The sequence below is a fragment of the Hemitrygon akajei genome, chromosome 5, assembly GCF_048418815.1.
Source record: "Hemitrygon akajei chromosome 5, sHemAka1.3, whole genome shotgun sequence".
NCBI classification, from domain to species: Eukaryota; Metazoa; Chordata; class Chondrichthyes; order Myliobatiformes; family Dasyatidae; genus Hemitrygon; species Hemitrygon akajei.
Genome location: NC_133128.1, coordinates 69,821,538 through 69,848,817, shown reverse-complemented (window position 1 = coordinate 69,848,817; position 27,280 = coordinate 69,821,538). Strand labels below are relative to the sequence as shown.

The 27,280-nt window shown below is 39.5% G+C and overlaps 1 protein-coding gene across 6 annotated transcripts in view; it reads right to left on the bottom strand.

Annotated features, from left to right (window-relative positions):
• Nucleotides 1-27,280, bottom strand: part of grik1a (glutamate receptor, ionotropic, kainate 1a) — a 363,004-nt gene that overhangs the window by 202,708 nt on the left and 133,016 nt on the right. Inside the window, exon 1 of one of the 6 annotated variants that reach the window (XM_073045695.1) lies at nt 5,998-6,095. The exons of the other annotated variants lie outside the window; for them this stretch is intronic. The gene's annotated coding sequence lies outside the window, so the exon portion shown is untranslated. Of the gene's footprint in view, nt 1-5,997; nt 6,096-27,280 lie in introns of those variants that run through there. 6 annotated transcript variants of the gene reach the window in all.

The window sequence follows — 27,280 nt, the reverse complement described above, 5'->3', positions numbered from 1 at the left end:
CTAACACATCACACTTGCTTAATTTGATTTTGATGGTAGTAGATTGCTGCTTATTCAATCATTTTGAAACTCACCAGGTAAGGCATTAAAAAGAGATCCATTTATTCTTTCTGCTGGGAATAAAACTTCACATGGTATTACTTCAACAAAAACCAGAGGAATGTCTCTCAATTTCCTTGCAAATACCAGCATTATAAAATGGACAGACTCGGTCGATCCCATTACCATTTGGGAGACTCTATTGAGACTGGGTTCTTATATTTGTTACAAAATAGTTTAGAGCATGCATCAATACATGGTACTACAAACGCTGTGGCCATTACAGAAACTTGGCTGTCACAAGGGCAGGAATGACTGCTGAATGTTCCAGGCTTTAGATGTTTCAAAAGGGACATGGAGGGGGATAAAGGAGGTGGGAGAGAGGCATTTTTAATCAGGGCTAGTAACATAGCTGCAGAAAGGGAAGACATTGTGGAGGGAAAGCCAACTGAGTAAGTGGGGTTGTATCATTCTATTGCAAATATTCTATAGACCCCAAAATATCAACAGACACAGAGGTGTAGATCGGGAGGCTGGTTTTGGAAAGATAAAATAATGTATAACTTCCCTAACATTGCTTGGCACATCTTTGTGCAAAAAGTTTAGACAGGGCAGAATTTGTTAGGTGTGTCCAGGAAGGATCCCTGACACAAAATGTAGACAGGCCAATTAGAGGGATGTCCATACTGGATCCAGTACTATGCAATAATCTAGTCAGGTGTCAGATCTTTCAGTAGATAAACATTTGGAGAACACGTCCACAACTCCGTGACTTTTACCATGGTCTTCAATAGAGATAGGAGCTGAGAGTGTAGGAAAGTATTTAACTGGGGAGGACGTATTATGATGCTAATAGGCAGGAGCTTGGGAGAGGACATTCAGAACAGTTTGTTGTGTATTTAATATCTCAGTAATGTTTGAATAATATTGTAAATGTATTGTTTGATTAAGCATTCTTGTTGTTTAAATAATTCATTATGAGTTAAATGTAAAAGCATGTGAATGGCTTACGTCAATATGCCACCAGATCATATGCACGCATCTTCCTAAAAGTAAGAAGGATCTAGACATGCATCTCTTGGGCTCCCTTGTTCCTATTTTGATTAGTTTTATGTCCTGGAGTTATAAAACATAACAGTTGTCACAAGGGGTTTCAAATGAACCCGCGAAGACAAGCTGAACAGTTGAGTAGAAAAGAACACCGCAGCACGTGCTTCTTTGGGAAGGGACAGAAATGTTTGAGTTAAATAAGGCAGAAAACAGACAAGTTCTTGGGTTCATAAACAGTGAGTACCAGGTGACATAATCATTAAAAAAAAAAGGACTGGCAAACTACATCAGAAAGTTATACGCATTTGATTGCATAAAAGATGGGTATACTGGGTGCTGTATATGGAACAAATTGAGCAGTATTTTGAAGCAAATGAAATATCCAATGAAAAACAAGTGCCAATTTTGCTGAGTACATTGGGTATAAAGGCATACAGATTACATAGCTGAACTGCTCCAACCAAACCAGCTGAAATGAGATTTGCTGATATCATGAAAGGAATGCAGGAATATTGTTGATTGCAGAATGCTTTAAATTTCATACCAGGAATCTAAAGGAAGGAAAGTTTATTTCAGAATACCTGGCTGAATTGAAGGGATTGTCTGAGCATTGTCATTTCAGTGATGAGCTTAATGATGCATGGAATAATCATTTAGTTTAGGAGTCTTACAAGAAAACATTCAAAAACAGCTCCTAACTGGAGCACAGTTTATAATTAAAAGAGCAGTTGCAGCAGCTGTATCAATGGAAACAGCAGACAGCTTTGATTTGCAATCAGGAATGAAAGTGGGCATGAACAAAAATGCAATGTCTGAAACCTTGCATGTCAGGCAGACAAAAATAAATGGACTGCACAGGGAAGAGAAGAAGATAAAATTCAAATTGCAGTTTCAAAATCAGCACTAATCTGCATGCTGTTGACGAAAAATCTGATGTTGATGAAGGTGACACAGGACTGAGTAGCCATGAGATTTAAAATGTGAAAACTAAAAACAGACAAGCAATATGGCTTATACCAGATTAATTAAAATGGAAATGGACACAAGCTTGACTGTTTCAGTTATTCCACAAGATGAGTTTTAACAGCATTTAAAATCCACTAAATTGAAGCTTGCAGATGTCCAATAAGGAACTTATACTAGAGAAAAGATAACTCTTAACCCAATAAGCCACATTGGGCTTGTACATAATAAAGACAGGAGGGCAACCATTGTGGGTTGTGATTGGCTGAAACAACTTGAAGCAATATTATTTGGTCAGCAAGGATATGACATCTACCAGACCAAGCCACAAACTGCCATGAAATTAGCATATATAACTTATTCCCTTCACTTTTTCCATGCACCCACTAATGTGACTAGTTACCATAATAAATGCGTAACACAGAATATAAAGCAGATAGAGAACAGAAACAAGATCTCTATGTTCCCACCCACTAATTATTATTCTATAATAATTATAACTTTAGGCTACTAAAATATAGGAGACAGGAAATCTTAACATTCACACAAATGTCCTCTTTTGATAAGCTGTCTATACTGGGTTGTGCTATTCTCCTGCCAAACCAGGTTGCTCCTCTTGTTTTAAGAAAATCCGTCTTGAATCACTGCAGCCATAGGTCATCCAAGCACAAAACTTAAATCCCATTAACTGTCATCTCTGACCGAGCACAGTCTCTTTTCAATGGTCCATTAACAGTCCAACCCAACACCACTCTGAATGCATTAATACTGTGAATCACCGGCAACAGCTCCAATGTTTTAGGTATATTCACCCCTATCAGCAGCTCAATTTCCAAATCAACTTCCATCAAATAAACATGTTTCAGGTGAGATCATTCCTGAAGATATCTCTGATGAGGAATATTCCCTTTGTAGATAGACATACGTTCCTATGCATAGATGTTAGGCAATTCACAATAGTTTTCACTTCCAGCCGCTTCCAATCCTGAAACGACATAGCCACTCACAACCTTCTGTTGTCCCACAGTGCGTAAGAGAATACATGTTAATTTTCCTGTCATGTTGAGCTTGTTCATGAGGCTCTCTGTGCAGAACACTGGGTGTGCAACAATCTTTACTGGTCTTTCAATAAAATCAATAGCGCCAATAGAAGTAACCTTATGGTTGTGCCTTTCTTGGTTTTTATATGCTACCAACCTCCATTCTTTTCTAAGTTCATTGGGTAATTTATTAACGACAATCTTCATATTAGCAGGTATGTTCAACTCATGCATGGCCTGCCCGTCTTCCATGGCATTGCAACACCTTCTAAGAAAGAGTCTGCAGTCTTGAAGAGCTTTAATCTCTTCTGATTTGATATATGACCAAGAGTGGACCTTTCCATGTAGACCACAACAATTATCTGCTCATCACCAAAATATTCCTGTAGTAAAGCTCTAGCCCTCAGATATCCATCTTCTGGACTGATTCAATTGCAACTTTTGCCAAGCTCTCTAGGGAGATCTCCAGTGTACTGTTTGAGAAAAGAGAGCGAGTCACCATAATCTTCAGTCTTGCCTTCAATGCTATTCTCAAAAGCCCTCATTAATGAGTGATACCTCAATGGATTACTTTTGAAGAACTGAATCTCTCTCTTGGGCAGAGATGCAATGTGTTGTTGTTGCATCACTATGCTTGTTATTGAAGGCTGAGATTGACCTTAAAGTAGGTTAAAAGGTCGGCACAATTTCATAAGCTGAAGAGTTTGTACTGTGCTGTAGTTTTTTCTATTCTACCCGCAATTCCATTTAACATTAGTCAATCAACTACCAACAAGTCAGTGTCAACCCTTGGTGGCCATGATCCAACCTTCTCCAAAGCAATTCATCACCAACCACGTTTTGTAGCTAGTGCAAGGATATATTAATGACTTCTTTTATGTCCAAAATGTCATTTTCAACTGACCTTTCAGTAATGAATGAGCTTTAATTGGCTCAGGGATGAATGGTTGATCAATCGTCCTTTCCATATTTCTCTAGGACTCCTTACCTGTTGCTGTCATTATTTTGATAAAGTATAGCTTTCACATCCATGTAATATTATTGGTAAACAGTACTGCTATACAAAAGTTTAAAAAATCAGCTTTAAGATATGTTAGCGCTTTGAAAGAACTAAAATTTATATATGCTGTACATACATCATATAAATTCAAATATTCACATATCCATGAAAAGTGGAGTGCCTGAGAATCACTTAGTTGAAGGGTGGTACAGTAGGAATACAGTGACAGTGACCCAATTCCAACCTCCAATGTGGTTGCATGGTATCCCAGTCATCCCATGGGTGCCCAACAAGCCTAAAAACAGGTCTTCCAGAATGGAATTAATGTAATGCTCTGAGATCCAGCATAGACTTAATGAATTGCATGGGTTCCTGCCATGTCATAAGGAAAGTGTAATCAGCAGGCATGAAACAGCACAATCTGATGCCTTCCCCATCATTTTGGGGGATTTTAACCAGGTCAGCTTGAACAAGTCTCTAAAGAATTATTACCAACAAACCACTTGTACCAGAGGAAACAACACCCTGGACTGCTGGTAGGCATTCTCACCATGAATGTGTGCTATCCCACACCGCCTGGCTGTACCTCCAACCCCTGAGTATAGGTAGAGACTGAAGACCACAACACTAATAGAGAGGACCAAGGAGGTGCAGAAGTGCTTACAGTCTGTGGACTGGACTGTATTCAGGGATTTATCTTTGAGTCTGAATGAGTATGCCACAGCTGTCACTGACTTCATTAAAACCTATGTAGATGAATATGTGCCTGAGAACTTACTGTACAAATCCAAACCAAAAGCTGTGGATGAACCAGGAGGTTCATAGTCTGAGGGCTAGATCTATGGCATTCAAGTCTGGTGACCCAGGTCTGTCCAAGAAAACTAGGTATGACTTGCGACATCGGATTCACGTCAACTCTAGCAGGGTTTTCAGGACATTACTTCCTACAAAGCGAAACTTAACATCATGAATGGCAGTGATGGTTCAATCCCAGGCGAGCTCAACACCTTTTATACTCTGAAGGGTAGAATTAAATCACAGCTATGAGAAATTGTACTGCTGCTGCAAAGTTAACAAATTTCATGACATATGTTCAAAATACTGGAGGAACTCAGCAGGCCAGGCAGCATCTATGGAAAAAAGTACCGTTGACGTTTCAGGCCGAAACCCTTCAGCAGGACTGGAGAAAAAAATTCGGGGTGTAGATTTAAAAGGTGGGGGGGGGGGTGTCCAGGTTTCACCTATCACCTGGTGCTTCTCTGCCTGGCCTGCTGAGCTCCTCCAGCATTTTGTGCGTGTTGCTTGGATTTCCAGCATCTGCAGATTTTCTCTTGTTTGTGACATATGCTGATAATATTATACCTGATTCTGATTCTGAAATGTCATGTGACAATAAGCAGCAAGTTATCACTGAAAGCTGAAGAAAAGCACCTTAACATGCTAAATTGATCCATATTAACTTTGTAACTAAGAATGTCATGTTCATTCATGACCAAACCACACCTGGAAACCTTGCATTTTACGTTTGAAATCAAGCTAACTTATTTCCCCTCACAAAATGTTGTTGCTGTTCCTCTTTGTGCCTTGTGGTGCATCAAGTGACAACCTTGCCTTTTCTTTAGCATTTGTCAGTTTTTCTTTTAAACGAGGCTGAGTTGTTAGCTCAATGCTCAACTCAAGACAGATGGAAAGCGTTCTAGCAGCCAGCCAGATCTGAACCCGGGACTACTTACCTCAAAGTCCGTTGTGGATGCCACTGCACCACTGGCCAACTCCTCACAAAATGAAACAGCAATTATTGCCGTTACGTTAGCAGAATCATTATTTTAAATTTCCCATCAGTCCCTTAATTTTGTGAACTGAAACAAGAACAATGAAAGCAGTTAAATAGAACCTCAAACTCACCATGTTTTTGCTTCTGGCTCCAATTCAGATAAAAGCCATCCAGGCCACTGCTGCTTATTAAATTCCCTATCTAAAAAGTTAATCTGGGGGCGGAAGTCTCCACGGAAAGGAACAGCAAACTTTTAAGGAAACATCATGCTTGTTTACAATTTCATTTATACATCCACAAGTCGTAAGTGTGAATAACCCACAACCAGTTAAAAAGTTATTTAAATTCTGTACATGCTTCAAAGCTTCAGTGACTTTCAATCATCTAACAAAGGGCACAGCTTCTATTCAGGGAAAACATGAAAAGCATAATCAGCTCATTATTTTCTAATGTGGTCCGCTTTTGATTTCTGGAGGTCTCAATGATAAACAATGTTGTGTAAATAACTAGTAAAGTACAAATAATCAGCAAAGAATATCATGAACTCAATCCACAAGATAATTTAAAAGTATAGGCTTCACTATGTTTCCTACAAGGGATTAACAGATAATGTGAAAATGGTAAAACAGAGACATTGCATGTTGGTAAAGGGAAATTCAAAAATAAATTTAAATATTTATTTTCAAATGTACCTTACGCAAACACTTGAGCAGAACGATTATGTGAATGAGTGTACAGAGTAGCAAAGGAGTCTTCCTAATTAAATAAAAGCAAAATCAACCAGGCTCTGCAAATGGAATTGAATCATTACTGTATTACTTTTCTCTTTACTGTCAGGAAATACTTAAAGCACAGACGTAAAAGGAGAAACATTTACCCTCTGAAAGCTACTTAAGCATACGTACACTAATAAATGCTGGATTCCACCCTCCCATTGACACTGTGCCTCTTCCACTCCTCACCAAAAGGCAAAATGCCTGACTTTAGAAACAACAATACAACAAATACAAATCGTGCCAGATTGCAAATCTGTTTGTGATGAATAAACATCAAAGTGCAGGTCCATATGACATATAAAATTTACCACTTCTATCTTCTTATGCCAAATAGTATCTGAAGCATGCAGCTGCAATTTCTATCCCCAGGAATGATTCAGAAATGTCTTAACAAATACCCAGTTTAGATTTTGCCAGGACTGCATAGCCCCAGACCTCATCCAGATGGTGGGTCAAAGAGCTTAATTTTAAAATGAACTGAGAGTCACTGCTCTTAACACTAAAGAAACTTTTGAGGGGTTATGGCATCAAGACACTAAGTATAACAGGGGTAAATAAGCACTAAGAGATAAAAAGGACACCCAAATGATTAGCATCATAGTTCAGAAAGAAGATGGTTGTGGTTGTTGAATGCTAAATATCCTGGTCTCAGGACTTCACTGCCAGAACTCCTCAGGGCAATGTTCCAGGCCAAATTATTTTCATACATTTCATCAATAAACTTCCATCATAAACACAAAAATAGAAGCAGGAATACGCCACCAGGATCCTCAAGTCTGCCCCGGCTTTTAATATGAACTGATCTATGCTGGCCTCTTCTGTGCCAGTTCCTCATGACCTTCAATTTCTCTTCCAAATATTTATTTGCCTCTGCCCTAAATATATCTGATGATCTAGCCTCCACCAGCTTATGGTGGCAGAGAATGATAGAGATTCACCACACAATGAAAGATAAAATTTCTATCCATCTCAAGTTTAAAAGACTAGCCTCTTATTTTCCAGCTACATCCTCTTGCTTCCCATGAGTAAAAGCATTTCAACATCTATCCTATCATGCCCTCTTAGGATGCTACATGTTTCAATAAGGTCATCCCTTATTCTTCTAAACTCCAAGGAAAACAGACCCAACTGTCTCACCTCTTTTGAGGGGACAACTCGCTCATCCCAGGAACTAGCTTGGTGAATTTCCTTTGGACTGCTTCCAATGTTTTTTTTTGATAAGGTGACTAAAAGTGTTCACAGTGTTTCAGCTGTGGTTTCTTCAACAGATTATATAATTGTAACAAAACCTCCTTCTACTTAAACTCAATAATGGTTAATATGCCATTTGCCTTGTAGGACCTGCCTGCCAATACCTAGTCCGCTGAAGGATTCATTTGTAGTAATCTACCTTTTCACTTTCTCTTACCAAAGTGAATGAATTGCCCATATGAAAGACTATTCACCAGGTTTTCACCCACTCAATCTATCTCAGTCTTGTTGCAGAATCAGTTTCCTAATGCTAACATATCCTTCCACCTATTTTTGCATCATGGGTAAAACTTAAAATCTTACAGATAACTAAAATAAACAATAAACTAATAAGAGCAGAGAACCGATTCCCAGGGAACTCCAACAGTCACATTTATCCAGCCTGAAAGCATTCATTTATTCCAACTCCTTATTTTGTACTTGACAGCCAATTTTCAATTCATGCTAATCTAGGTCTTTAGAGATAGAGATAGAGATTACAACTAAGGAAATCATTATGAACATCTATAAAGCAATTACGTCCAAATTTTAAGTATTGAATCTTGTTCTCAGCATCACAGAAAGATGTCAAAACATTTATTACATAGATAGATGAGAGAAATGGAAATAGTTCTCCTTGGAAAAGAAGGTGAAAGGACAAACTGCAGAAGTAATGAAGGAACTACACGGAACAGATCTTGACAAATGTTCCCAGTTTTGGGAAGATCAAGAACATCTACCCACTGCACACTGGTGCAAGAGGCTGAGTCAACGTCTCAGAGTACCAGAGAACTGTGTTTTATCCTGACCTCCAGTCTTACCTGTACAGAGTTTTCACGTTCTCCCTGTGAATGTGTGGGTTTCCTTTGGGTACTTGGAATACTGCAAGCAGTCTTGGACCCCATACTTAAGAAAGGCATTAGGGAGGGTCCAGAAGAGGTTCACAAGAATGATCCCGGGAATGAAAGGGTTAATTATGAGGAACATTTGACGGCTCTTGGCCTGTACTCGTTCAGGTTTAGAAGAATAGGGGGAGGTCTTATTGAAACCTACTGAATATTGGAAGCCTAGATAGAGTGAACGTGGAGAAACTATTTACAATTGCAGGACAGCCTTGCACCAGAGGGCACCACCTCCAAATAGAAGGACACCCCTTTAGAACAGAGGTAAGGAAGATTTTCTTCAGGAATAGAATCTGTGGAATTCATCGCTACAGACGTCTGTGGAGGACAAATCATTAGGCATATTTAAAGTGGAATTTTATGGGTACACACTTAGTAAGTGTAGCAAAGTGAGAAGGCAGGAGTATAGGTCTGAAAGCAAAAATAAATCAGCCATGATTGAATGGTGGAGCAGATTCAATGGGCCAAATGACCTAGTTCTACTCCTATGTCCTATGGGTATCCAAGTTTCCTCCCATATCTTAAAGATGTGTGGGGTTCGCCAGCATATATTATCCCTAATGTAGGTAAGAAAAGTAGAATCTGATGAAAATGAGAGATTTTTAAAACTATGATTTGTGTAGGGTGAAGATTCATACACTCAGTGGACACTTTATCAGGTACACCTGCTCATTAATACAAACATCTAATCAGCCAATCATGTGGGAGCAACTCAATGAATAAAGGCATGTAGACATGGTCAAGAAGTTCATTTATCATTCAGACTATACATCAGAATGAGGAAGAAATGCGACCTATGTGACTCTGTCCTGACGAAGGGTCTCGGCCCGAAACATCGACTATGCTTCTTCCTATAGATGCTGCCTGGCCTGCTGTGTTCCACCAACATTTTGTGTGTGTTTAACTTTGACTTTGGAACGATTGTTGGTGCCAGATGGGGTAGTTTGAGTATTTCAGAAACTACTGATCTCCTAAGATTTTCATACACAACAATTCCTAGAGTTTACAGAAAGTGGTGCAATAAACAAAAAAATACCTAGTAAATGACAGCTCTGTGGGTGAAACTGCCTTGTTAATGAGAGAGGTCAGAGGAGAATGCCAGACTGGTTCAAGACTGACAAAAAGGTGACAGTAACTCAAATGACCATATATTGCACGTGGTGTGAAGAAGAGCATCTCTGAATGCATAACACGTCAAACCTTGAAGTGAATGGGCTACAGCAGCAGAAGACCATAAATATGCATTCAGTGGCCACTTTTTTTAAGGTATAAAAAGTACTTAAGAAAGTGACCATTGAGAGTACATTGATGTAAATAACATGTGGTTAATTGTTGGTGTGGACTTGGTAAATTGAAAGGCCTGTGTCTGTGCTGTACCACTCTGTGGCTCTTCTTACAATACCTTGGGCTCTTACTTTATACTCCAGCCTCTTACGTGGCAAACTGTCAAATGCCTTTTGGAAATTTAAATCCACTAAATCTAGACACCCCACTCTATCTATTCTAACCATCACACCCAAGAATTTGAGCAAAGTTGTTTAACATAATTTACCTTTCGTAAAAGCATGTTGACTAGGTTTGATTATATTCAACTTTCCTTAATGAGTAGTTCTTTCAGTTTTCATTTTTGATTCCATCATCTTGCCAACATTAATTCCCTGCCTTCTGTCTTCCTCCCTCTTTTTGAATAATGGAGTCACATTTGCTGTTTTCCAATCTTCTGGCATGCCTCTAGAATTTAGAGATTTGTGAAAATTGTTACCTAATGGGTATACTATCTCTGCAGTCATTTCATTTAAAACTTTGAGTGCAAGACTCATTTTCATGGATTCCCTCTTTCTAAATGGGATAAACTCCTGCTGAATCCTAAGGACTGTCTGTTTTGAATATCTGCCATAGATGATCCACAAACCTGTCTCTTAAATTATTTTCCCAGTCCACCTTAGACAACTCCATCCTCACAAGGTTATTACTGTCATTACTAAAGTTGAAGTCAACCTGTGGTGTTCACCCTCACAAATGGTATCTGGATTTCTATCATATTCTGGTCACTACCTCCTCAGGGATATTTAAAAACACAAGATCTCTTATTAATCCTACCTCATTATTCATGACCAAATCTAAAATAGTCTCTTCCCAGGTATATTCTACAACAGTATTCAAAGAAGCAATCCCTGATGCATTTCTCCAATTCTTTTATGAAACACTTACCAGTTTGGTTCAACTAATCAATATCTAAATTAAAATTTCCCATGGCAATTGCACTTTCCTTCAAACACTAGGTATTTCTCCATGAATGCTCTGCACTTTAGGGAAGTCCCTTTTTTGGGGGGGGGGTCTATATACTAATAACAATGGGGTCATCTTTCCTGTTTTTCCCTTTTTCAATGTAAGCTGATTCTACATTATTATCCATTGCCTTGATCACTCAATGGGAGATTTTAATCTGCATTACTATCCGTGACTCATCACCGCTCTGATAGTACCTTGCTTGATTAACAAATTTTACCCCAGCCCCATCCTTCCCTTTTTAGCCTTGTCTTCTGGAACATGGTATAATCTGGAATAATGCACACCCAGGCCTGGTTACCCTGCAGCCACATCTCCATAATAGTGATTAGATTATACCTCATGTTGTTATCTGTGCTGTTAGATCATCTATCTTATTGCCAGTACAACATGCATTTAAGATCATTAATTTCATTTTTTAATAATTACTACTAACTGGAAGTGGGGAGAAGTCAAGATGGCACTAAATGGTGACTCCTTTGCTTGCATCTTCAGAAACAGCTCTATTTCTACCTCTTTTTTTCCCTTTTCAAGATTCTTTTGAAGACCCTGACCTGGAGTTATACTTTGGCTTTGGATATTTGTGGGAATGGGACCTGTCGTCAGGGCCTCACGACCGGCTGTGTTTTGATATCCCAAGGACGAGCACGCCTTCTGGGTTCCAGATTTTTGTGGGTCTGGGGACTTGCTGATTCTAGGCCGGTGCTCCTGACTGAAGCATCACGGGAGAACACAGAACATCGGAAGCAGTGGGTTAGCTGCCGGGCGTTGTGTGTCCAGAGAACTGCACCTTTCTGGGGCCAACTCTCTGGGTGCAGAGCTCGGAAAAAGCCACGCAACAGACTTTTTAAATCAGCGAGTTGTTTGTTATGTCTTGTCTCTCGCTGTGAAACAGGGACACCTCTTTTTCCCTTATTAGGGAAAGAGACAGAGTGCCTGTGGTATGGCAAATGACCAGGTGAACAAGTAGTCTTTGGGGTACTGCAAGCCTGTGTCTTTATTGATGCTTTGCTGTATGCTTGAGCACTCAGTGGAGGGAGCTGATGCTTTTTTGCAGATGGGGATAGGGGGGTCATCGCCTTGCTGCTGTTCGTGCGTGGGAGGGGGGAACTGGTTGGGGGGGCTTTGGGGTTCTGACATTTTAACTGTCATTCATTCTTTGGGGCAACTCCTCTGTTTTTGTGGATGTTTGTGAAGGAAAAGAATTTCAGAATGTATATTGTATACATTTCTCTGACATTAAATGTACCTATTAAAATCTATTGAACTTTAGATTTGCTCTGTGCTGCATCCCATGCCACCATACTCTTATTTCCTTTTTGACTAGAATCGCAACCAGATTAGCCACACAAATATTACATCTACAGCAGCTAATCAGCGGCTGAGTATCCCTTGACATCTCAAAGGTCTGCACCATCAACAGTCAAATCAAGAGCATGCTGGAATATCTCCACTTGTCTCGTGGACTGCAGCTCCAACAACTCCTAAGAAGCCCGTTCTATTCAGCATAAAGCAGCCCACTTAACCACTTTAAACATTTATTCTGACATTAGCGCACAGCAACTGCAGCATCAATGCATCTAGACAAATCAACTGCTCTCTAAAATGACTCAACATTTGCAATGCAAGTAAAATGAACTTTAACTACAGGAAACATGGTAAGCTGTTAGAAGTGGATAGCCTCTTGTCATGCTGTATGATTCTATAACTAAGAGAAAAGAGAGAGATGGGATCCCAGTTGGAGGCTTACCCACCTAAGAGATTTAGGGTGCAATTCTACAATTTTCAACCAGGAGCAAAATGGGAAAAGTTTTCAATAACATCAGCTACCTCTTGAACTCAAGCTGACTAAGTACAAGAATGCCAGAGGTCAATATTCAGATTTAAACTAAATATTTCATTCCCCTCGAATTGCAGTGAAAGAGAAAGTTTAAAATATGGAACCTTCCATCATGTGTCATAACAGCATATAATTCACAGAATAAATATTGATTCTTAAAAAAAACATTGTCTATTTAAACATGCTGTGCAGTGTGCTAATGCATTATCAATAATTTCATTATAATTTTAATATTTTATATTTCTCAACACAGACAACCAAGATTGTCTATTTAGAAAACATCAATTAATTACTTTGATTTTATTTGGACTTGGGTCTCTCTCATTACAAACAGTCTCTGATCTGGAGGGTGAACAGCTGGTCTCTTCAGGTCTGGCCCAGCGCCATTCCTTTCCTAGCTGTTCAGAATTCTGTGCCATCTTGACGATCTCCGCAATTTCTCCCACAGGTGTCACAAATTAGTTTCTCCACACAGCTCACAACGACCTGGTTAGTGACTTGAAGTGTCGCCAGCCACAAGTCTAAACTAGCCATCAAGCACTCTGTAACACAGCTATCAATGTGAAGTCATCACAATGCATGCCAACATCAGTCCTCACCTTCAACACCTTATCTGCAAATAACTAGATGCAATTTTCTCTTCAAATTAGATTCTATTATGTTAATATACATACAATATTAACATTGTAGCATATAGCATGCTATTTTTGAACATTTTGCCTACCCTCCATTTTTGAGAACTACCCATTTTTCAACTGCTAAGAGTGAATGTGTTTCTTGAAACTCTTTCTAGAGCAAGATTTTCGCAAGGATCTAACTGAATGTATCTGTGCTGTGAAAATAGGGTTCAAGCTTTGACTTTGAATTGCAGTTCAGCCAAGTACATTATCCAACAGAAACATTAGCATGGCCACAAGTGGACATGAAGTTCACAAAAGTACATTTCACTCCATCCACTGTGCAGTCTTCTTTACATCACACCTAATAGAATCAGAATCAGGTTTGATATCATTGTCATATGTCATGAAAATTATTGTTTTGTGGCAGCAGTACATTGCAATACATAAAAATGATTGTAATATAAATTACTAAATATATTATTAAATATAACATAATTGTGTGTATATGTGTAAGTGTGTGTATATAATTAAATGTAGTGCAAAAAGAGAACAAAAAAGAAGAAAATAGAGGTAGTTTACATCAGGGTAGTGGAGGTATAATTTCTCCATCTGTGCTGATCACCCCATCCTTGACTAAGCTGTTCCACCGTGAACACGATCTGTTATGATGCTTTCCGATCAGGTCATGCACAGCACATGCTTCCACTGCACTGCTCAAGTGTGTTTCTGGGGTACAGGGGCTAGTGACCCTTGTGCCTGTTTTTTTTTAATGTCTATCGCTGAGCAGCAGTGAACCATCTGACTGGCCTATCAGAGTTCTCTTTGGGAACTAGTTGACTTGATCAGCATTTCTGATCTGGCTATTGTTCACAATTGCACTTAAAAAAGTTCATTGTCCACACAGAACTCTGATGGTGGAGGAGAAGAAGCTGTCCTTAAAACATTGGGTGTGCCTTCAGGCTCATGTACCTCCTCCTTGATGGTACCAATAAAAAGAGGGCATGTTCTGGGTGATAGGGGACCTTAATGATGGATGTGACTTTTTTGAGGCATTGACTTTTGAAGATGTCCTGGATGCTGGGGAGGCTAGTGCCCATGATGGTGCAGGCTGAGTTTGCAACTTTTTGTATCTTTTTCCAATCCTGTGCAGTTGCTCTTCCACAGTAGATGGTGATGCAACCAGTCAGAATGCTCTTTACGGTACATCTGTAGAAATTTGACAAACTAAATCTCCTCAAATTCCTAATGAAATATAGTCACTGTCGTACCTTCTTTTTAGATGCATCAATATGTTGGGCCCAGGATAGACCCTCAGATATGTTGATACCCAAGAACTTCTGATCCCTCATTGAGGACTGATACGTGTTCCCTCAACTTCTTCCTGAAGTCCACAATAGATTGCTTGGTCTTACTGAGGTTGAGTGCAAGGTTGTTGCTGCAACATCACTCAACCATCTGATTTATCTCACTCTTGCATACCGCCTTGTCACCATCTAAAATTCTAAAAACATTAGTTGTGTCATCAGCAAATTTATAGATGGTGTTTGAGCTGCACCTAGCCACACAGGTGTGGGCGTGGAGAGCTGGTAGAGCAGGGAATTATGCGTCCATTCTTGAGGTGCACCAGTATTGATTGTCAGCAAGGAGAAGATATTATTTCTGATCTGCAGTGACTATCATCTCCCCATGAGGAATTCAAGGATCCAGTTACAGAGGGAGGTACGGGTGCCGAAGGAGCATATTCTAGTTGGAAGCAATAATGATTGTCCTTGACTAAAATTATTTTATTTCAAATTGCTGTTACAAGTATTAACCCTCAATAATAATGATCAGTTAAGCACAGAGAGAATCTCACTGACAAGTGCCTTTATTGACTCAGTTCACAAGCACGTGAATTTACACAACTGAATAATTGTGTGCACAGTCACTAGGATTCTCTGACCCTCCATAAACAATCAAAGATGAGAAAAGATAATACCCAGAGAAAGGAGTTGGCCAGGCATTCCTCACAATCCCAATGTAAGCTCCACATTTCTGTCATGGTGTCATCCACTTCCTTGATGATTGGTCTCCACAGCATTATCACTGCCTGTGCTCCCAAAATCTTCCATTCTTATCCTTTCCTCATCCGATCAGTCTGTACATTACAATTTTCTTTGGCTCAAGCTCATCTGACTGACCTGTCTCAGCTCCTCATTTGATCTGGCCCAAAGTTACAAGAAGTATTGCTTTATAGCTGTTTCTTCCAGCCTTGTGCCCTAGGTGATTTTTTAATTGTTGTATCCATCTCAAATTGATTCAATCTAGTCCAACCAGGACAGTCAATCACTGGACCCAGATAACTACGTCACCAGCTGCTCCTTCTGTTTGCCTGCCACTTTACATAATTACAAGCTTTGTATTTCAGTATGGTCTCAGGTTTAGCAGATATTCAGCAGAAACTCCTTGTGTCTACTTTCAATTGCTCTGATTAAGCTATCCCGGAGCAAGAATTAGGTCACCAAACAGTTCCCAAGATGGCGGCTGCAGGACAGTCTCTCAAAATGGCTGCCTCAATTCCTTCAACCATATGACAAGAACAAAGACTTTTGCTTTGTCTATTTCCACTGCCCTTGCCCCACTCCTATTTGCTGATTTGTAAATAGTAGTTCTTTCTGGCCAACAATGAATAAACAGAAGTCAAATTTACTCAAGGGGCCAACAGTGAGATTATAAAGGATTAATCATCTAGTTTTTGATATTTGAATCATTATTGCATATACAGGATTAAAATTGTATAAACTAATCCAGAAGACCAACTCTGGGTGTTTCATCCTATCACTCTAGATAGGATTCAAATAATATTAAATAATTTGCTTAAACAAATGTTACTTTTTCTGGAAATATTTGCTTTAAGAAATAAAAGGTGTCGATATACAGAAATTTTAAATTACATTTAATTTCCTTTCATTATTAAAATAGGATTTCAGCAGATTCCAATATGCTGTAACACACACAAAACGTGAAGGAACACAGCAGGTCAGGCAGCATCTGTGGAAATTAATAAACAGTCACCATTTTGGGTCGAGACCCTTCCTCAGGACTGAGAAGGGGAAGACACCGGAATAAAGAGGTAGGGGGGAGTGGAAGGGGGTCTAGCTAGTAGAAGATAGGTGATCCAGTGCTCCTGATCTGGCCCCTCTACATTGGTGAGCCCCAATGTAAGTTTGGGAATTGCTTTGTAGAGCACTTCCATTCTATTCACCAAAAGCAGAATTTCCCGGCCACCAACCATATTAATTCCCATCCCTATTCCCATTTTGACATCCATGGTCTCCACTTTTGCCACAATAAGGCCACTCTCAGGATGGACCACCAATACCTCATATTCCAACCAGGTAGCCTCCAGCCTGATGGTACGAACATCAATTTCTCCTTCCCTCTTCTTCTATTCCCCACTCTGGCTCTTACTTCTTCTCATCACCTGCCTATCATCATCCCCTCAGTGCCCCTCCTTCTTCTCTTTCTCCTATGGTCCCCTCTCCTCTCCTATAAGATTCCTTTTTCTCCAGCCCCTTACTTTTTTCCACTCACCTGGCTTCACCCATCACCTAGTTAGTCTCCTTTCACTCCTTCCAGTTTTTTTTTTATTCTGGCATCTTCCCCCTTCCCTTCTTGTCCTGAAGAAGGGTCTCAGCCCAAAACATCAATTGTTTATTTCTTTTCCATAGATGCTGCCTGACCTGCTGAGTTCCTCCATCGTTTTGTGTATGCTACTCTGGATTTCTAGCATCTGCAGAATCTCTTGTGCTTAAGCTTGCAAAAGCTGTCTCAGAACTGCTGAGATCAGTTTAAATTGTCAGAAAAATGAAAATATAAAATGCCAATACTACAAGAGACTTGTAAAATATACTATTGACTACATAATAGAATACACAATAACCAATTAATGAGATGTGCCAATTAGATTTAATGAGGAAGCTAGAACTGAAAAGAAGTTCAATCCCAGACATCTGACTTTCATACACATATGTGCATTTTCCAAAAACAATATAATATGCAGCTTCTGTTTGACAAAATTTGAAAATATAATGCTTCTTTGAGGGAAAAAATATTTTAAATATCATCTTGTATAGGCAGTATTACAAATTATAGAGTAAAAGTTGGTAACATTTATGAAAAATGAATTAGGATAATCAAACAGTGTATTATTTAATCCTGATGTAATGTATTATTTAGCATCATTGTTTACAAGATACAACAAACTGCTTATATCCTAGTAAATTCAAATAAATAGCTCATTTACATGTTCAAATTAAGTTGCAAATTGAGCAAGCATTTCCCAGTATTTAAAATAAACAAGCAGCCAATTAAAAATCCCAATGTTGCATTAAAATTGTTCCTTAACTAACATCTATAAAAACATTTAAATTTTAAAATGAAACTAAGACAAAATTCAAGGGAGAGGACCTCATATAATATTGGCTTGAAGGCTCTGTTCATAGTCATGCTGTAATCTGATTTCGTGGACAGATGGAAATTTACAGAACTGGCTGCTGTTTGGCCCAAGGAGTTGATGCTGGTTACCATCACTTCAGAGTAAAATGCACGAGGCAAAAATGTTCTAGGATCATAGAATTGTTACAGCACAGCAAGAGCACATCAGCCTCCATGTCCATACTAGCTCTATGCTAGCTGATCTCAAACCCTTTTCCCATAGGTCCGCAAGATTTTTCGTAACCTTATTCAACTCCCTTCAGAATACATCTCCATGACTGTCCCTCACAATGTATTTTAGACACCAACCATCACTGCATCACTGCCTGGTCTGGAGGCTTCAATCTGTAGGATCGAATGAGGCTGCAAAGGTTGTATTCTCAGCCAGCTCCAACAAGCTCAACGATCCCCACCATCGAGGACATCTTCATATTACTACCATCAGGGATGAGATACAGGAGCCTGAAGACCCACACACAGACTCTTTAGGGATAGCTTTGCCCCTCCACTATCAGATCTCTAAACGGCCCATGAACCCATGAATACTACATTGCTATTCCTCTTTTGCATATTTATTTTCATAATTTTAATGTCGTGCTCTGTATTGCTGCTGCAAAACAACCAATTTCACAACAAATGTCAGTCATAATATACCTGATTCTTAACCAACTGAAGGAAATATTTCAGGCTGGCATGAGGTAGGTAGCTTGAACATATTATTATGCTGGTATAACTAGCCCTGATGAATTGGACATAACTTATTAACTCCATTGGATGTCTGAATATTTCCTGTGAAATTCAGCCAGTTTTATCCAGCAGACATCTCTACTTGAAGCTAGAGTGAATTTTCTCTATAAAATTGCTCATAAATCATTGGGCTATATTAATCTGGCCAAAGTTCGATGTTACATCCTGATTCCTGCAGACCTCCTCAACTTATTTCTAAGTACTACTAAGGGCTGGAAAAGGCATTTTGTACTTCTATGCCCACCTGTGCCATCTCCTGCTGACATCAAGGGCACAATGTTGAAGATGATGTTGACTATGACAACAAGGTGGTGACAAGCAAGCATTTCTGGTTGGATGAACTCAGCAGGTTGGGCAGCATCCGTTAAAATGAGCAGTCAACGTTTCGGGCTGAGACCCTTCGTCAGGACTGAAACGTTGACTGCTCATTTCAACGGATGCTGCCCGACCTGCTGAGTTCATCCAGCTTTTGTGCATGTTGATTTGACCACAGCATCTGCAGTGTACTTTGTGTTAAGGATTTCTGGTTGTTCATTATCAATTGTATATTCTGGATAAAGTACTTGACAACTTCACTAGTTTCAGCTGCACTCCTGTTCAAAATGATTCCAACTAATGTAACTCGCTTATTTAGTATAATTCATTTAGCACAGAAGAGGGAGGAAATGAGCGTGGCAGTTGCTTTAGATGCAGAAAAAGCATTTGATAGATTGGAGTGGGATTTTTTATTTAAGGTATTGGAAAAATACGGATTAGGAGTATCCTTTATAAAATGGATTAAAACCTTAAATACTAATCCCAAAGCTAAAGTAGTGACAAATGGTCAAATTTCAACACCATTTCAGTTAACAAGGTCAACTAGGCAAGGTTGTCCATTATCACCTGCTTTATTTGTGTTGGCGATAGAGCCATTAGCTGAACTGATCAGAATGGACCCAGATATTAAAGGTTTTAGAGTTAACCAAGAAGAATACAAGATCAACTTATTTGCTGATGATGTTCTACTTTATCTAACAAACCCATTGCAATCGTTGCGTAAATTATCCTATAGATTAGAAGAATATGGGAAAGTATCAGGTTACAAAATAAATTGGGACAAAAGTGAAATTTTACCTCTTACTAAAGGAGACTATAATCAATGTCGATCAATAACCCAGTTTAGATGGCCGGCAAATGGTATAAAATATTTAGGTATAAGAGTCGATAATGATATAAAGAACATATACAAATTAAATTATTTACCACTATTGAAAAAAATTCAAGAAGATCTTGATAAATGGATGGTATTACCAATAACATTAGTAGGTAGAGTAAATACCATAAAAATGAATATATTCCCTAGATTACAATACTTATTTCAATCACTACCAATACAATTACCCCAGAAGTTTTTTCAAGAGCTGAATAAATATGTGAGGAAGTTTCTTTGGAAAGGTAAGATGTCAAGAATATCGTTGGAAAAATTGACATGGAAATTTGAGCTAGGAGGGTTACAACTTCCAAATTTTAAGAATTATTATAAAGCAAATCAACTTAGATTTATTGCATCCTTTTTTGAGAAAGACAAACCGGCGTGGATCAGAATAGAACTAGATAAAATAGGAGAAAACATACCAGAAGACTTTATATATAAATGGGAATCTAAATGGATACGGGAAAAGAAAGAATCTCCTATATTAAAACATTTGATTGATTTATGGAATAAGATAAATGTTGACGATGAGACAAAGAAATCCTTATTAGCAAAGAGATCTTTAATCCAAAATAGACTTATTCCTTTTACAATGGATAATCAACTTTTATATAATTGGTTTCAAAAAGGGATTAGATATATAGGAGATTGTTTTGAAGGAGGTATATTAATGTCATTTGATCAATTAAAGAATAAATATAAAGTATCAAACAACACTCTTTTTTGTTACTTTCAACTAAGGGCTTATTTAAGAGAAAAGCTAGGTCAAACAATGTTACTACCGAAACCCAATGAAATAGAAACTTTAATTCAAAAAGGAAAGATTAAAAAATTTATCTCTTGTATGTATAATTTGATTCAAAAACAGGCAATTAAACAAGGAGTCCATAAGTCAAGACAAAAATGGGAAAGTGATTTGAATATCAAAATTGAAGAAAAAAACTGGTCAAGACTATGTCTTGAGAGTATGACAAATACAATAAACGTTCGATTAAGATTAGTGCAATACAATTTTTTACATCAACTATATATTACACCACAAAAAATAAACAAATTAAACCCAAATCTATCTGATCAGTGTTTTCGATGTAACCAAGAAATTGGTACTTTTTTACATTCTACTTGGTCTTGCTCCAAAATTCAACCTTTTTGGACAAATTTAAGAGTTTTACTGGAACAAATCATTGGAATACAACTTCCACACAACCCAACATTACTTTTACTAGGTAATATTGAAGGGATAAAACCGATATCCAGATTGAATAAATATCAGAAAGAATTTATAAAAATTGCATTGGCAGTAGCCAAAAAAGCTATTGCAGTGACTTGGAAATCGGATACATATCTAAGTATAGATCGTTGGAAGAACGAAATTTATGGCTGTATTCCACTTGAAAAAATCACTTACAATTTAAGAGATAAATATGAAACATTTTTGAAAATTTGGCGCCCTTATTTACAAAAGACAGGATTAAATATATAGGTGCTCCGAAGATGAAATAATTGGTTACTTGGGGAAAGAAATAAATGCATACACCAAAGTTATTATGAACTCCGTGGAGCGTGTGGGGATCTTCCAATATCCAGGCATTCCTTTTTTTTTTTTCTCTTTCTTTTTTTTTAGGGATGTTAGGGGGGAGGGGTTGGGGGGAGGGGTTAAGGGGAGGGGGGCTGGGTAACATTTTTTTTTTTCTCTCATACACTTTTATTTTGTAACTATTTGAAAACAATAAAAAAAGTTTAAAAAAAAAAAAAAAAAATGATTCCAACGAAGCAGTGAAATGGAAGCTACACTGGCAAGAGACCGGAGTTGTCCTCCCCTCAACAGAATTGTAAAAATCTGCCAAGCTACGTTCCTGTTTCAGATCTTTTACACTTCATCATGGAGCATGATCTCAATCTGCCTCTTCTTGAGTTAAGATACAACCCAAAATGATTAAAGTGCTAGACAGCAATAAAAATTGAATGTCTCTGTGGCAATAGAAACCATTCTCAATGATCAACAGTTCATCAACATCATTAAAACTCATTCAGTAACATTCTTTGTGGAGAGCAAAAACATGTCACAGGCAAATAGTTACATCTTAAAATTACTTGTCACAACTGGAATGGGTACACTAGGTATTAAATTTGCTTCTTTAAAATTATATCACACCTTATATACATAACAAAGGCATACATTTGGAATCTGAACTTCAATAATTCACATCTTAACCCTCTATCAGTTAGAACTATTACTGATGAATAAAGCAGAACTATTGGTACACTGAGCTAATCTGGGCCACATTAAAAAAGCCAAAATGTTTTTTTTTACAGCCCAAAAAATCCTAACTTGTTTAAATGGATAAACAAAGACTTTCTACTCAGTAAATTGCAAAAGTAGAATAATTAAAGACTGTACAATCCAACAAATTGCTATGATAATTATATGTTTTGAAGAAAATAGCTCTTGCAGCTGTGAAGTAGAAAATATGCATTTATAAAGTGTGGCAGTGAGGAAATTTCCTCTCAAACATTGGTGGTCACAACTTGCATGCCTGAGACAAAGGTTTAGAAGTCCCAAACCAAGCATTTAATCCAGAGCGAAATAACAAGCTGGCGATGATGAAATCCTACATTGCCCTCCTGTCTGCCCCTTCAGGTGGATTTACAAGCATCTGTAATGACATTACATGTTCAGTTCTTGAATTCCCTGGAGATCTGACCGCAATTCCATTATAGCTCTTGGCTAGAGACAGTGAAATATTTCTTTCTTTTGTCAAAACTGTTCCCTTATGATCTCTTTTGGATTACATGCTGATCACCTGAGGATTAGTTGTCAGAGCAATCTGCTCTTGTTCTTGCTGGCATACCTAACTAGCTTTAACCAATGGTCAATGGAGGGGAAAAAAATGTCCTGCCTATTTATTGAGAATTATATTTTGCTTTGCAAGTTGTCAAAAACATTAGTTAGTGATGTTACACCAAGGGAAATCAAGCATCTGAATGAACAACACAAGCAACTGGTATTCTCCTAAATCAATCTCATTAAAGGAGTGTGTAATGCAGCCTAGTCCCAGATCAAGGACACCTGGCCTATAGACACCCTTAACTAGGAACAAACTCCCATAACATTATTAAATTCAGAAGTTTGATGTACAAATATATGTTCATACCTTCAAGAGGAAGACCTAGTTTCTTTCCTCTCTCATTCTTTCTACTTTTAGTAAACACTCGTAGTTATCAGTCTTACATGTTTGTGATGCCATTTATTACAATACTGTGGAAATAATATCACCATATTAAATTATTTTTGTGCATTTTCAGATTTGTAGATAAAATTAACATAGATTTCTGTAAAAATAGAACCCATCCGTTACCCAGGGACAACCTTTAACCAGTGCAAGAACTGAGAAGGAAAAGGCATGCATTGGGAGTGTGTTTATTTTCAGTTATCTGACTGGAGACTAAACTTAAGGAGAGGACATGAATGATTGAACATAGAGAAACAGGGCAGAGAAGAAAATTAGCTAAAAATCCTTTTTTAAATGTTCAGTCAAAATCTGACTTGAATCTGGAACTAGTGTTGCATCCTTATAATCGTTAATTTTCAGTGCTAGAGGTGTTTAGCAGTAATTAAAACAAATTCTACTTAAAAGTGTATTCATAAGAAAATGGAGAAGAATTAACTAGCTGTAGTTAGTTCAAACCTCCTGAGCAAATTCTGGAACATGCCACTAGGTTCCTTTCCTGCAGAGCAAACAATGAAACGGGAGAACACCCAGCGCAATTTATTGCATTTCATTTTCCATCCAACCTGGAATTACGACAAAATTATTGTGAATGTTTTCCTTCAACACATCAAAAAATCCCATACAAAACACAAATCATAACCATCAAGTAATAACTAAGGTCTGATGAATAGTTGCTGTGGTCTCACCACCCCACATTAAATGATATAATTTAATCAAATTTTAAATAAATGAGAAAAATGACCTTTATGAAATAATGAAAAGGATTGAATGTACTGTTGATGGGGGTTTTTGTAATCCAGACATCCCATTTCCAGTTTATATTAAACTACAATCTAATATAAACAGAACTCCAAAATACTTAAAAACTGACTATCCTTTCAGAATGAATCAGATTTTCAGATCCTCAACCTCAAAACAGATCTACCTCCTTCACTCCTTTGTTGATTTCCACCATTTATTAGGATGTAATTTCTTGTTCATCAAACTTAAATGTGATCCTTGTATTCATCATTGAGGGGACTATACCGGTATTTTAGGGGGACTTCAGCTCAGCCTGGGTAACAACCTATAATAAACTATTAATCAAATTCTGCATTAATCAAAATGTATAGATCATTAATACCAAATCTGTTATAATGCAATTTACAATTCAGCCTCCGCTTCCCAGCCCACTTTGACTTTGCCTCTAATTGGCCATTCTACCTACAACATTTCATCCATCCTCCAACACTAAAGGCAATGACAGAAAACTAAACTGGAATTCAGTGAACAAATCCAAAACAAAGTTCCACCCAATTGAACAAATTGTCCTTAAATTCTCAACAATTCTCTGTTCAACTCCACCGTGGGCAAATTTAATTTCATATCACATTAATTCCTTTACAGTGCATGTAAATGTTGGCAATACCAAATGGGAAGCATTGTAGAAACAACCCTGCACAGGTCACTGTGTCTTAAAAAGACTTGTTTCTCTGGCTAAATACATGTTCCACATGAGCTTCACAAATAACCCAGTAACAGTCTCCACTTTCATCTCTGCAACTTCCATCATCCTCAAAGGGATCCTACCACCCAACATATTTTTACCTCCCTCCCCCCCTCCTCCTCCTCCTCCTCCTCGTTTCCACAGGGATCTTTCTCTCCGTGATTCCCTTGTCCATTCATCCCCCTCAGTACTTATTCCTGCAATCGGCTTAAGTGCTTAAGTGCTGTACCTGTCCATTCACCTCCCTCACCTCCATACAGGGCCCCTGAACAGTCTTTCCAGGTGAGACAACTGTCATGGTCCTGTCTGGCAATTTGCCATTACATCTTTAATTGAGCCTTAAATCCCCTTGCCTGATTTCCAATCGTTCCCAATTCAGCAAATTACACACACCTTCCCATCAGTAAATGCAGGATAAAAACCCTGGAATCACAACAAGGAACTGCTGGTTTGTTGGTCAACTCTTGTATGAGTAACCTTGTTTCATGGTTAAAGACGGTTAGTTCTAAGTTCTGCATCGTCTCCTGGATTCTCTATGTGAACCTTGTCTCTGTATAAAGATTCTCCTGGATACTGGCTCTCCGTTCTCAGTGGTGCTAACACCTAACGACTCTGTCTCAGTGCCTGTGTCCTGCACCTGGGTTCGTTCCCAGCCACGTCCTTGTGACAGAACGAACTGACCAAGAATGAACCCAGTGGACACGGACTCCGTGCAACAGGCCCTCGCCTGCCAGTGCTACTTACTGGACGCCCACAACCAACTACCCAGGGAGGTCACGGAAAACCTTTGTACGCTATCCATGAATTTGAGGAAGGTCAGTGAACAGGTGGACCGGGTGTCCGCTTCCCTTACGCCGTTCCCTCCAAGAACCCCAACTCACCAAACTGCACAGCCTGGGATGGCTGTGCCCCTGGGATCAGCAACTCAATCCCCTTGAGAGCCGTACGTACCTGAGCCGGAACCCTACGCTGGGGTCCTAGGGAGGTGCCGGGCTTTCTTATTACAATGCTCCTTGGTCTTTGAGCTACAGCCACGTGCATACACTTCAGATAGATCAAAGATTGTGTACATGGGGCTGTTACGAGGGGATGCCTTTGCATAGGCCATCGTCTTTGCGATATGGGATAACTGACCAGAGGTTTGCTCCTCCTTTGACTCTGAAATGAGAAAGGTCTTCAAACAGCCCATTCGTGGTAAGGTCGCCGCTAAACGCTTGCTGACTCTTTGTCAGGGTTCACAGAGCATAGCGAAGTACTCTGTCGAGTTTCAAACCTTGGCGGCCGACTCAGGGTGGAATGATGAGGCCCGACGGGAGGTGTTCCAACAGGGCCTCTCAGATAAGATAAAAGATGAACTGGCAGCGAGGGATGACACGGACAGCCTGGATTCCCTGAACTCTCTTGCCACCAGGCTAGGTAATCGACTTTGGGAGCATCTGAGAGAAAAGACCAGTCCTTGGGTCAGCCCACGTCCCACCTTACCATCTTCAACCAGCCCTAACCTCTCTGTAACCTCTGTTCCTCGCAGAGCTCCCGCTTCTGCTGTTCTGGTGAGTCAGACAACTTCCCCTTCAGTTCCCCAAACCCAGATGCAGATCCCAGCTACTGTGTATTGTCAACAACAGTCCCTGCCCAGGGTCCAAGAACGAGAAGCCGGATGCACTCTCCTGTCAATACGACTCCAAGGAGGACACTTACAGTCCAGAGGCTATCCTCCCACCATCCTGTGTGGTGGCAATCCTCACTTGGGAGATTGAGTCCAAAGTAAATCGCCTGTATGTGCCCGATTCCGTCAGATCTCAGGTTCTCCAGAGCATGTCTCTGTTCGGCTGTAACCCCAGTAGTGAGCGGACCCTGACTCCTGAAAAGACACTTTTGGTGGCTTTCCATGGAGGTGGATACCCATTCCTTTGTCTCTGCATGCTCCGTCTGTGCCCATGGGAAAAGCCTCCCATTGGCCACTGGCGGGATTACTTCGTCCTCTACCTGTCCCTGGTTACACATTGCCCTAGACTTCATCACCGGTCTACGCCCTTCCTGCAGAAACACCACTGTCCTCACTGTGGCAGACCAGTCCTCCAAGACGGTGCACTTTGTAGCCCTCCCAAAACTCCCTTCTGCTCAGGGAACTGCAGACCTTCTCGTCCACTACATCTTCCACCTCCACTGCGGAGGAATCCCTGCAGAGATTGTCTCCGATCGAGGTCCCCAATTCATCTTGCAGGTATGGAAGGCCTTTTGTCAAGCCTTGGGTGCATTGGTCAGCCTGTCATCCAGCTTCCAGCCCCAGATGAACTGGCAACCAGGACTTGGAGGCGACGCTACGTTGTGTTGCAGTGAACAACCCGTCTACCTGGAGTGACCACCTCCCGTGGGTTGAGTATGCCCACAACTCTCTGGTGAGTTCTGCCATTGGGAGGTCTCCATTCGAGTGCTCCCTTGGGTACAAACCCCTGCTGTTCCCTGCGCAAGAAGAGGAGATTGCGGTACCGTCTGTTCAGGACCACATTGATCAGTGCCTTAAGGTTTGGGAGGAGGCACGCATGGCCCTACTCAGATCAGCAGATCGCAATAAGAAGATGGCTGACCAACACCGGACTCCGACGCCTGAGTACCAACCTGG